This window comes from Gavialis gangeticus, unplaced genomic scaffold (genome assembly GCF_001723915.1).
Source record: "Gavialis gangeticus isolate Ggan-Ray unplaced genomic scaffold, GavGan_comp1, whole genome shotgun sequence".
Lineage (NCBI taxonomy): Eukaryota > Metazoa > Chordata > Crocodylia > Gavialidae > Gavialis > Gavialis gangeticus.
Genome location: NW_017728992.1, coordinates 4,224,906 through 4,238,512, shown reverse-complemented (window position 1 = coordinate 4,238,512; position 13,607 = coordinate 4,224,906).

Here is a 13,607-nt window from a genome sequence, read left to right as displayed (position 1 = left end):
TGTGCTGAACTTCTTCTCTGTTATGGGTATTGTGATAGTGGAGACTGTACACAGCCCATAAGTACCCTGGCCAACCCTGAATGAGCCAGGCAGAGAGCCCCAGGGGAAAGAGAAAACTTACCTGCAGAATGGGGAGAGCCAGGGTCGAGGCAACACTGCCACCATTGGTTTATAAGCTCCCTGTCAATCAAACTAGGCAGCACCCAGCTGATGACATCAGCCACTGGCACCACCATGAAAAGTTTAAAAGGCACTAATGGTGCCTGCAAGAAGGAGAGAAGAACTGCCTCCAGGCCAGCAGAGTCCAGAGCAGTTGACACCTTGAGGCACCAAGGCAGTGGAGCACTTGGGCCATGAGGGCCCTTTTGGTATGGGGCAGGAAAGCCCCAAAAGGCTGAGGTAGGGACTATGGCTCCAGCCTTGCTCAAGGGCCATCTCCCAAAGGGAGGGAGAAAAATAACATAAATCCAAAGGGGTGTTCTGAGCCTATTGATAATTCTTCTGGAATTGAAGCTTTCTTTTTGATGTTATTACTATTTACTTTGATTGTGATTTTGACAGGCCATGGGGCCAGGGTCCCTGTGGCCCCTTTAGTTAGGGTCCATTTTGGGCATAGCACCTAAGGAGTGGGGAGCAGGTGAACATCCAGAAGAGCACCAGGGAAACGTCATCAGACACAGGTGGAACCCACTGAGGAGTCAGAAGACGGGACATCAGTTGACGACCACTGAATGGCCTGGAAAGGCCAGAGTTGCTGCAAAGATCATAAAACCTCAACACCTGCGTTTGGCATGTGGACAGTGGTAGGGGAGGCTGAGCACCGATGGTTACCACATTCGAACCGTGGGTACCCCTTTAGTGGGAACATCTGTATCTACACCACTGAATCCCTCCTTAGAATTCTGGTAATATCAAGTTGTGGCAGGTAAGTTGGGGGAAAAGGTCCTGCATCGGGTACTCTCAGATTTAGTCATCAAGTAAGTAGAGACATGGCAAGTATAGGCCGGTTTCACAACACTTTTACAGCGGTAAAATGAAATGTCTGTACCTGGCCAGTATGTCTAAGAATTATTTAAATTAAAATACTTTGTTTTCATACACTGTGAAAAATGCTGTTGTTGAGGCATTTCTTACAATCATTAGTGACACCACTACTTTTAATAGTTGAGCAGAGGCACAAGATGCCTTAAATAGAACAGAATAGTGAACATGAAACACTTTGTATTTTGCCTTTGTATATTTTTAGGACAATATTTGGGGGCTGAACACCCTGATGAAAAGAAACTCAAATTCTTGGGAGTTAGATGGCAATGTCAGCTTAGGTTATATTCTTTCCAATATTCTTCCACTCTGTTCAGGTTCCTAGACCACACTTATCACTAGACCACATTTCTTCCATTACTGTACTATGCAGTGTGATTAGTGGTGCTTTTGTCATATCCCCTTCCTTGGAGGAGAAACCTGTGCAGTAGTGTCTTATATTTTCCTGTTGTTTTGTAACATGTTATTTCTTTGTAGCAATAGGAACCTTTGGAAAACTTTTGAAAGCTGTTACTGATCTGTAAAGAGACTATGGGCACAGTGTAGAGATAAGCAGTGCAGTGTAGGACACCAGAAGGATTCTTAATTGCTTGCAATTTATATCTTCTATTTCCTCAACATATCAGTAACACTTCCTTAAAATGCCTCTGCAGATCACATTAAATATACTACTCAGTCTCACAGCCGCATGTCAATAGCCAACTGGTAATAAAATAATAATTTAGCACTACAAGCCATAGAGGCCCTTGGCAATTGGTACAGTTCCAAATACTTACCATTCTTGATACCTGGATCTGCAATTTGGTATAATCTTAATGCCCAAGGACCAGATGAGAGAAGAATAGCAAGAAAGCAACAGGAAGGGCCTTATATTATTATGTTAATTCCCCAGATCCTTATAATGTGAGATGCTCCTGTTTAGACTCTGCCTCATGCCAGTAAGGGCATGTAAGAGGTCTTTGCCTGCAGGGATCTAAGTAACAGTAAAAAAAAAAAAAAATTCTGCTTATTGCTACTGATTCGACCATATATCTAAGTGTATATATAGATGTACATATTTGCCCTATATATGCAGGAGATGTACATGTGTTCTGAGATTCAGTATGAAGTAGAAGGTAAGCCTGTTGAAAGCCTCTAGGAAAAGGTCAGATAGAAAAGCAGCAGCAGGAATGTCATGGTGGACATCTGCTACAGGCTAGGCTAGAAACAGGTAGATGAGCCCTTCTTTAAACAACAGATAGAAGCCTCCAAATCACAGGACTTGGTTTTTATGGGGGACTTTAATTGTCAGAACATCTGCTGGGAGGGAAACACAGCACTGCACAAGCAGTCCAGCATGTTCTTGAAGTGTATTGGAGATAACTTTCTGATACAGATGGTAGATAGGCCAACTAAGGGTGTGAAGCAGAAATTGTTCTCAACCTTCTGCTTACAAAGAGGAATTGGTTGAAAAAGGAAAGATGGAAGGTAACTTGCAACAGTGACCATGAAATGATAGAGATCAAGATCATAATGGGAAGAAGGAAGGGGAACAGCAGAATATAAACACTATTTCAAAAAAATAGATTTTCAACAAACTAAGAGAACTCGCATGTAAAGACTTTTTAATGATACAGACACAAGATATTCCAACATGACAGAAGAATGGAAAGTGGAACAGGAGACCAGACTGGATAGACAGCAATCTCTCAAAATGAGTTGAAACTCAAAAAAGGAATCCTGTACAAAGTGGAAACTTGGTCATAATACTAGAATGGAGTATAAGGTATGTAGGAAGAAAATTAGGCAGGCCAAGGAATGATCCGAGATGCAACTAGCAAGGAACATAAGGTAACAGAAAGGGACACTACAAGTATGTCAAGAGTATGAGAAAGACCAGAGAAACCGTAGGTCCCTTCTTGAATGCAGAAGTCAACCTAGTTAAGTATAATGCAGAGAAAACTGAAGCATTTAATGTCCTTTTTTACTTCAGCCTTCACAAATAGAGGCAGTTACCAGATGACTACTGGTGTCACACGGAGTTTCATAGACATTAGGGCTGGAAGGGACCTTGGAAGATCGAGTCCAGCCCCATGCCCCAGGGGCAGGAAGTCAGCAGGGATCATAGGATCCCAGCAAGATAAACATCCAGATGTCTTTTAAAGGCATTCGGAGTAGGTGCTTGAACAACCTCCAGCAGCAATCTATTCCAAAGCTTGGGGACTTGGACAGTAAAGAAGTTCTTCCTTACGTCCAGCCCAAAATGGTCATGGAGGAGTTTGTGACCATTCAACCTTGTCATCCCTTGGAGCACTCTGGTGAACAGACATTCTCCCAGATCCTGGTAAGCACCCCGATGAACATATATGTGGCCACCAGATCACCACTGAGCCTGCGCTTTTCCAGGCTGAAGAGTCCCATGGCTCTCAGCCTCTCATCATAAGGTCTGCTTTCCTGACCTCTGATCATGCGTGTAGCAATCCTCTGCACTCTCTCAAGCTTCTCCACATCCTTTTTCAATTGTGGAGCCCAAAACTGGATGCAGTACTCCAGCTGTGGCCTCACCAAGGCCGAGTACAAAGGGAGGATGACATCCTGGGATTTACCTGAGAAGCACCTGTGGATGCAAGCAAGCGTTTTGCTTGCTTTACTAGCCGCAGTATCACGTTGCAGGCTCATGTTCATCTTGTGTTCAGTCATGACCCCAAGTCCCTTTCATCCATAGAGCTAACCAGTGTAGCACTGCCAAGCCTATAAGGATGCTGCAGATTTTTCTTCCCAAGGTGCAGAACCTTGCATTTTTCAGTGTTAAACACCATCAGGTTCTTGTCCGCCCATTTCCTGAGCCTGTCAATGTCAGCCTAGATTACTCTCCTGCCTTCAGGTGTGGACGCTTTACCCCAGAGTTTGGTGTCATCGGCAAACTTGGCCAGTCCACTTCTGATACCAATGTCCACATCATTAATGAAGATGTTAAATAGTATAGGCCCAAGGACAGAGCCCTGGGGGACCCCACTGGTCACAGGGCACCACGATGATTGACTTCCATCAACCATCACCTTCTGGGTCCTACCACAGAGGCAATTCCCCAGCCAGCAAATTATGGTGTGGTCGAAGCTGCAGTTGGCTAGTTTTACTAAGAGGTGATCATGGGATACCAGATCGAAGGCTTTTTTTAAAGTCAAGATATATATGACATCAATCTCTTCTCCTTCGTTCAGGTGATAGGTCATCTCGTCAAAGAAGGAAATGAGATTGATCAAGCAAGAGCTACCCACAACAAACCCGTGCTTGCTATCTCTCAGGATTTTGCCATCGGCCAGTCTGTTAAGAATGTCCTCTTTGATAATCTTTTGTTAGACCTTCCCCAGGATAGTGGTCAGACTGATGGACCTATAGTTTGCTGGATCCACTTTCCTCCTTTTTTGAAGATAAGCACCACATTGGCCTTCTTTCAATCATTGGACACTTCACCAGATGACCAGGAGTTCTCAAAGATCCATGCCAGAGGCTGGGCTATGATGCTAGCCAGCTCCTTGAGTACCCTGGGGTGTAAACTGTCAGGGACAGCTGACTTGAAGGTGTTCAGCCTCTCAAGGTGTTCCTTCATGAGGTCAGCATTGATGGAGGGTAAGAAATCTCCCTCACCCAGGCCTCCCTGTCCTGTAGTGGGCAGGGGCATCCCATGGGACTGATGAAAGACCAACGCAAAATACCCATTTAGCAAATTGGCTTTTTTCTGGGTGTCAGTTGTCAGTTGTCCCATCTGGTTTAGTAGGGGTTCAATGTTGCCCTTGCTTTTCTTCTGGCTCCCCACATATCTAAAAAGGACTTTTTATTGTCCTTGATATTTGTAGCTAGCTGGAGTTCTGTCACAGCCTTTGCTTTCTTGGTTTGCTCCCTGAAGATCCAGACTAGTGCAGAGTATTTCTCCTTGGAGGCAGATCCAGTTCTCCATCCTTTGTTAGGTCTGTCCTTTTAGATGCAGGAGGTCTGGTAGCTCCTTGAAGAGCCCAGGGGGCTGCTGTTCCCTTTTGCTGCCCTTCCTCCGAGATGGGATGGACTTCACTTGTACTTCCAGGATCTCTCCCTTGAGGAGAAACCACTCATCCTGAACTCCCCTCCCCTTTGGGTTATGGCCCTTTAGGGCTTCCCTGACTAGCCTCCTGAGCTTGTCAAAGTCAGCTTTCCTGAAGTCGAGGACTTCTGTATTGCTGACTGACTTGCCAGCTTTGCAGCGGATAGTGAAGGTGATCAGCTTGTGATGACTGTCACCCATCTTCTCTTTGATCATTAGGTCACTAGTTAAGTCACCTCCATTGCCAGAACCAGGTCGAGCAGCACTTTACCTCTTGTTGGCCCATCAACTTCTTGCATCAGATAGAGCTCATCCATGCATGAGAGAAAGCTTTGTGACCTCTTGGATTTGGCTCAGTGCTCTTCCCATAAGATGTCTGGGTAGCTGAAGTCTCCCATGACAACCATGCACCAGGAGCATGCAGCCTCAGCCAACTCCCTTCTGAACTCCTGGTCAAGCTGTTGGGTTGGAGGTCTGTAGTAGACTCTCATCATTGTGTCCCCTGTGCTCTGTTCCCCATGGATTTTAACCCAGATGATCTCTAGTCATCCACCCAGGGTGGAAAAGTTGGTTTGCAGGGATGTATAGCTTTCCTTGACACTGAGCTACACCCCCGCCCATTTAGTCCACTTGATCACTCCTGTACAGGGTATACCCGTGGTCCAGTCATGGGTGGAGTCCCACCAGGTCTCCATTATCCCTATGACATCATAGTTATTTGTGTTAGGCAGGAGGACAAGTTCCTCCTATTTATTCCCCAATCTCCTGTCACTTGTTGCACAGGCAGGCAAGTCCTTTTGGGGACCCTTGCCTTGCCCACAGCTCACTCCACAACTGGGGCAGGGGTGGGATCCCTTAAGTGTCTTGGTCTTCTGGCTTTGCAAGAGTTGCTCAGGTGGCCAGCAGTGGCAGCAGTTTAAAGCCCAGTGGAACAGATCAGCCAGTCTGGCTGAGAAGAGCCTACTCCCCAGTGGAGAGAGGTGGAGGCCGTCCCTTCCCAGCAGCTCACTGCCTCTCTCACCAAAGAGCAGACTGTGGTCATGGAAACCAAAGCCTTCCTGATGACACCAGCACTGCAGTCTTTGGTTTACTACCTGGATCCTCCTCTCCCTCCGCAGCCCATACCCTGAGACTGGGAGGGTCAAAGAAAACACCACCTGCACCCCCAGACCCTTTAGCCCTGCTCCCAAATCCTTGTAGCACTTCATGACCCAGCTGGGGGTGCTCTGATCTGTGTCACTGGTGCCCACATGGATAAGGAGGATGGTAGTGGTCAGTGGGCTGGGGGAGCTTAGGGATCTTCTCTGCAATGTCTCAGATATGGGCTCGCGGGAAGCAGCAAACTTCCCAGGCTAAGGGGTCAGGGTGGCCGATTGCACCCTCAGTCCCCTCAGGATGGAGTCTCCCACAACAAACACTTTGCGTTTTGTCTTGGGGAGAGCGGGGGTGGTAGCGACAGTAGAGCCTGTATTGCCTGCGGGAGCTGGCAACTTAGCAGGCTCTGTGGAGGCTGCAAGAGGTTCCTACCTGTTGCAAAACTCCAGCGAGGCAGGGACTGTGGTATGAGGGGCCTTGGGGCTCTTGACCACCCCTTGGCTGGACAGAATGGGAGGTCCCTGAATCCTCCCTTGTCCTGGAGGGAAATCATGGTCTACCCTCTGTCTCCCTGGGGAGAAGGGCCTGGCAGTGGGAGTCGATCTCCTGTTCACAGTCCCTGATGGCACACAGTCTCTGGACTGCATCCTGAAGCTCCTCCAGCTGGCATGCCGGAGACCCCAAAAGGCAGCAGACCTTACAAAGGGAGGTGGCCATGCTCCCAGGCTCCAGACTTTGAAAAATTGACAGGCAGGCCCCACAGCTGAGAGCCAGAGGCTCTGTCTGCATGGAGCCTGGAACCATGGGCTATGTCTGGGTAGAGGCCTCTAAGGCACCGGGGGGGGGAGGCACAGACCCCAAGGGGACCCTCAGGGTGTGGTGCATGCCCATTCATGGCATGCAGCTAGTAGGCCGGCTGCAGCTGGGACTATCTATCCTAGCGGGGTTCACAGGCAGGGCCATAGGCTCTCCCGTGCACCCTCCTGCACAAACTCCCATGCTAACTCGTGTGCCAGGCCCATAAGCACACCTATTTGTGTAGCCTGTTCATGAGGCTCCAATCGTTTGTCTCCCTAGGGGCTCGGTGAAGTAGGAGCAGGGGGCCACGTCCCTCCTCGCCAGCTCCCAGCTGGCTAAGTTGGCTAATCCCACCCACCATGGGCCCCTGCTTACCTGCAGGCAGGCTGAGGCTTGTCAGAGATCCTGGGGGCTCTTCTGGGGGTCTCTGGGCTCATGGGGGTGCAGCAGGCATATACCCGCGCATCTCATGCCGGAGCCAGGTCCCACATGCTTCTTGGGAAGAGGAAGAAGTCAAACAGCCTAGAATAAGGGCAGAACAGATTAGATATTATTAAGAAAAGCTAGATGCTTTCAAACTTGCAGGGGCACATGGGCCTATGGTTGTGAAGGAATTGGCTGAGGTAATCATACCGCCTCTTTGAAAACTTACAGAAAGCATCCAGATGAGCATGCACGTACCTCTTGAATCATCAAAAGCTCCTTTGAGACACTGCAAGATGCACAAAAAACATTCCCTGCACTGCATATTTGCTGAGGGTGCAGGGAACCATGGGGGGCAGCTCAGGGGAGGGGTTGGTCCCTTGCCCATGCCCAGCTTTCCACACCACCCACAGCTTACTAGCAGCAGTGGTGCTCAGGGCCTCGGGGAACAGCCCCTCTGCATGGCAGGGGGCAGCAGGGCTCAGCCCTGGCCCTCGCTACCTAGCACCCATGCTGCCACGTTGCATGGGTGTGGCCCAGCTCAGCAGGGTGCCAACACGGTGCTGAGTGCTGTTGGGCAGCTAAGAGCAACTGGGGCTGTCACCCAGGGCCCAGTGCCACTCAGCCTCAGTGGCATCAAACTGCCCAACAACACTAAGTACCATGTGGCTCCCTGCTGACCTGGGCCACACCTGTATGATGCAGCAGTGGCAGTGTGGGTACCAGGCATCCTGGGTCTGAGACTCACTGCACAGGGGGGCTGTGTCTTGAGACCCCGAGCACCACTGCCAGTAAGCTGTTGGTGGTGTGAGAGGCTGGAGCCAAGCAGGGAGTGATTGGGAGGCTGGAGCCAAGTGGGGCAGTGAATGTGGGGCTGGAGCCAGGTGAGAGGCTGGGCCCCAGGCAGCCCCAACAGTTGCTGCTGCTGCAGCTGGTGAGTGTAGGGCCAAGCTGAGCCCGGGGCTAGGTGGCAGGCTGGTGCTAGGCGGGAGTCGTGTGGGCCCTACAGGGGGTATCTGGGCCTTGTTGGAGGGCTGTGGGCCCCTGTTGGGAGAGCTGTGCCTCTGTAGTGGGGGAGTCCATGAGCTGTATGTGAGGCTGCACCTTGGAGGGACATCCTGAGCACCCATCCTGAGAAGCCCCCCTACACCCTCCCACACCCACAATCCATCCACACCCACATACCTGGCTCTGTGGGTCAGGAGTGAGGGGACTGTGGTAGGTTGTAGGCTATGGTTTGAGAGTGAGGGGCCAAGGGCAGGGGTAGGGCACTAGCATGACAGTGCTGCTCGGTGCTGCACATCCTGGTGAGCGAAGGGGATGGGGCAGCTCTGATTTTTCTAAAAAAAGCCAAAAGTAATGCCAAACCATATAGATAGTCAGAATTTGTTTTATTATAATGATTGAGGCACTGGTAGGCTTCCAAATTGCTTTAAAATTGTAAATATATCAATAAAACATTGCCCAACTACATATATCTATCTATAGATATAGATATAAAAGCCTTAGTCTGTCTGTCCATAACACTTTATTTGCACTCTGACTGGCCTTCTTGGCAGCCAATCAGAGTGCAAATAATGAGATAGCAGCTGGTGGAGTGCTGCCATGCTGGTGGGGAAAGGGGATAGGAGCAGGGGCTACTCCCAGTCCATGGAGGAGGCAGTGGCAGTTCGAGGGGAGTCCCAGGGCTGGGACTGTCATGGCAGGTGGGGCAGCAGGGGCAGGGGCTCCAGGTCTGAAGTGCCAGGAGTACTATATATATATATATAGATAGATAGATAGATAGATAGATAGATATAGGTATAGATAGATACATAGCTATATATCTATCTATCTAGTGATCTTTTGTTTTAATTGTGGAAAAACATGGATTTGGGGGTATTTTGAAGAGTGACTTCAGGATTGCTTTTATCCAGGATTTTGCACTTTTTCAATAGGGAACACTAGACTTCCTGCTAGTGAGGCAGGTGGCAGGACCCAGGCAGAGGAGCCTGCTCAGAGCTGGCATCCAGGACCCAGCTGGAGGTGGCTGACCTTCTGGGGCCAGGAAAACATACTTTGACAGTTCAAAGCAGGCCACCACACCCAGAACATCTTTCAGGCAATAGCTGCCCAGAGGACCTGGCGGTGGCACACATAGCAATAGTGCTGCATAAAGGCCAACTGTCCAGCCACAGCTCACTGGCAGCTGGCCCAAAGGTGCAGATGGCTCTAGTGGATGTGCAGTCACTATCCAGGTCTGGCAGACATGCAGCCTTGGGGCCACATGCTGTCGCAGGTGGAAGCAGGTTAGAGCCAGGCAGCAGCCCCAGTGTCAGACTGCTGCAGTGGGTAGAGAGCACAGGGAACTCAGGACTGCTTCAGCAGTTCACCTGACACAAGGGGTAGTGTTCTCAGATACCAACTGGCTGGGCCCCAGAAACACCTGTCTATTTGTATCTTCCAGTGGACATGGGTCTGAAGGTCCACCCAGTTAACTAATAATGGCCCCATTGTGTGGGGCCAAAGAGTGAAAGATGTAACTCATTGGGGGGGGGACAACTAAGGAAAAAACAGGATAGGAGTGACATGGGGGTCAAAATATGAAAATAAGGGCTCCAGAGGGGGATACTGAGCAGAACCCCCTGGCTGCACCCACTGGTCCTCAAAGGCATCTAAGGAGTGGGTGGATACTGCCCAGTTGTTCTTTACCTAGAAACATGCATGGATGAGTGACAAGAAAGTGGCCTCATGGTCCCCAGGCACCTTCCCAGCCAGAGCCTCCTTCCTGGTCATGTATAGAGCCCAGTCGGCCAGGACAGGAGGAGGTTGACCAGGAGGTCCCAGGACTTAGTGGGGCCATGCATGGGGTGCCCGAAAATAAAAGGTGGGGGAGGATGAAATTAATCCAGAACCTCAAGAGGAGGTTCTGGAAGTGGAGGGGCCACAACCTGGCACACTCGAGTGTCATGTGCACTGGGTCCCAGAAACTCCAGTCTATTTGTAACACTCATACCATGGGTGCTAAGGCCCACCTGGCTAAGTAGTAACCCAGTGGGGGTTAATGAATGGTACTACTAAATTCTAGGGACAACTAATGAAAAAAAAGATAGGAGTGACATGGGGGTCAAAGGGTCTGAATGTGAAAATAAGTGCACCTGAGGAGAGACACACCGAGCAGAGCCACCTGGGTTGCACCCACTGGTCCTCAAAGGCATCCAAACAGCCAGTAGATGCTGCCCACTGGTGCTGTGCCCAGAAATGTACTCGGACAAGTGAGAGGAAAACTGTCCCTCAGTCTCTGGGCACCTTCCCGGCCAAAGCCTTCTTCCTGGTCAAGTACAGGGCCTGCTCGGCCAGGGCCTGTAGGAAGTTGACCAGGAGGTCCTGGGATTTGGTGGGGCCATGGATGAGGTGACCAAAAACAAAAAGGTGGGTGGTGAAATTCAACCAGAACCTCAGGAGGAGGTTCTGGAGGTGGAGGTAGAGGGGCTGCTGCCTAGCGCACTTGAGGGTCATGTGAGCCAGGGTCTCCTTTTGCCTGCAGAAGGGGCAGAACACCAGGGTGTCTGTGAAGTTCACAACATACATGCATGTGGTGATGGCTTCATGGAGGAGCCACCAGCTGAGGTCCCCAGTGGCTCATGGGATGAGGGTAGAGTACAGACTCAGTCACAGGGGTGCCCCAGCTATGCCCTCACCACTTGGTGTCTGGGCAGTAGGTGAGTGCAGCATGATTGATCGTGCAAGCATGTAGAGGTGGCGGTGATAGATGTTGGAAATGTGGACCAGTCTAGTGTTCTCCAGCTGGCTTAGGTGGTGGAGCAGGGAGCACCGCAAGGCCAGGCAAGTTGCCAGCCCCACGACAAACTCTGGAGGACTACCAGGGAGGGGGGGTGAGGACTGCCACTGCACAGGACCTGGTTAACATAGGCAAAGGCACTGGGAGGTAGGGCGGATTTCACCTCCTGGACCAGATGGCAGGTCACACATGACATGGGTAGACCCATGCACCAGGCCAGTGCAGCGGGGTCCACCCACTTCTGCCTATCATATAGTCCAGGAGGTCTCCAATATGGATGACACCAGCTAGGATCACCCTCTGTCATAACTGACAGAGTTATGTCAACCTTTGCCGTCAGCACCTCCAGCTGCGGGTTCCAGAGGAAGGGCTTGATGAGCAGGTCGGTACCCTGAGTGAGTGCCACATTGTGTATAGTATCAGAAGGGAATTAGCTCTTGCAAGTAAATGAAATCATAAAATAAGAATGTCACAAAAAAGGCAAAGTAAGAAAAACAATGATTATGGCAGTGCACCAAATTCCTATCCCTTTGCAGACAGACATGAAAGGGGATGTGTTTAGCAATTTGATTGTCTTTAGCTCTCAATGGGAAAATGACTCAAAATTGCAATAAGATAGGATAAGAACAAAAACAGACCAGGTGCAGACACATCATTATCTGTAGCGGGCAAAAGCTGTTACGTTCTTCAACAGCTTCTGGAAATGTCAGTAAACTAGAAAGACCTGAGTAGAATCCTAGAGTACTTCAAAGGCATTTTCAAGCCACAACAAAAAGCCTTCTATAAAAGTTTTATTTTCAACTATCCTAATCAAGAGCCTCATAAAACAATAGGCCAAATACCTAATTGCTGTTTCATGTGCTTATCCAATCTTAAATGATTAATGAATTCATGACTGATTAGTAATACGAATGACAGATATAAGAACTTGAGCGAGAATGCTCAGAAAGTCTATGGTAACTGTACCAAAATCCATTGATTTATATGACACATGTTGGAAAGAAATGAGCAGGAGACAGGCTTAAAACTAATAAATGAAATGATTTATTCATGCCACATGTAGTTAACTTGTGGAACTCATTACCACAGAAGGTTGTAGAGGCAAAGTATATCTGGGTTTAAAAGGGACTGGACAAAAACAGGGACAATAGATCCATAATAACTATTAAACTGAATTGTCAGGATTATATCCTTTAACTTCGCTAAACCAATGTTGGTAGATCTCAGGTGTCAGAGCAAAATTTTGATTGACTGCTGATAATACAAAGAGTTGGATCTGACATGTGCAGACAAGCCCAGCGTATGGAAAATTCCACAGCATGCCCAGCACGTGCCCCCTGGGTGACCTGAAGGCTTGTCCATCAAGCTTGACTTAGTTTCCAACTACCAGCATGCTCAGTAAGAAGCAACCTAATCAGACACATGCTCAGTTTGGCTAAGAGCATGACTTCATAGGACTAGAAAATTCTTCAGAGTAAGCAACCTAATTGGCTACCTGGTTGCCTTAAAAGGCTTGTGAGCCCCCATCCAGGGGGGAGACCCGCTCGACTGGTGAACAGAGGCTGCCTTGGCAGGGACTGTCTCACTAGGAGAGATCGGAGCTGAGAGCAGAGGCTGTTCCCACAGGGACTGCTCCTCAGCAGGGCTTCCTGGCCCATCGGTCTTCTCACCGTGTGGTTTCACAATTCGTTTTCGACCTCGTATCGATTTTCATGTACTGATCTTCTGGCTACCGACCTGATTTCTGTCTTCGACCTTGACTACGATCCCAATTCTCGACCATTGGCTACGACATCGACATCTCATCTCAGCTTTTGACCTCGGCACCGTCTTCGACCATCCCTTCTCGTTGTCCACTTTGGACTGGCGTCATGACGTTCTACGCCTTACAGTTTTGTTATCCGTTCTTCCAATTAATAAGCTGTTGACCAGCCCTGGGACTATCGAGCTGGGTAGCGGCCCCTAGCCTCTGGGCTAGATAGCAAGGGCTCAGCTCGGGAACCCCGTGGGCCAACAGTCTCCTTTGTTGTTCATGTTTGTTTATTGTAACCGTAACTGAAGCAAGAATTCTGCCTACGCTTCCAAGCGTAAGTAAAATAAATCCACTTTATTTGAAACCGCACGACTCCGCGTACTGCTCAGACTCCTGCCGCTAATCCCACCTGTTCATTCCAATCCTACCCTCGGCCCACCATGACCTTGGGGCCGCTGTTTCCTGACATCAGGAAAGGTGTGACAGAGGCCTGATCATTTCCATAATATGTCTGACCCATTATGGCGCTTGTTATAGTTTTATGTTAGATCATAAGCTTACATCCAAAAGTAGAGTATAAGTAAAGCCATAAGACATAATTCACCAATTAGCATTAGAAAAACAGATTTCATAGACATTAGGGCTGGAAGGGACCTCGG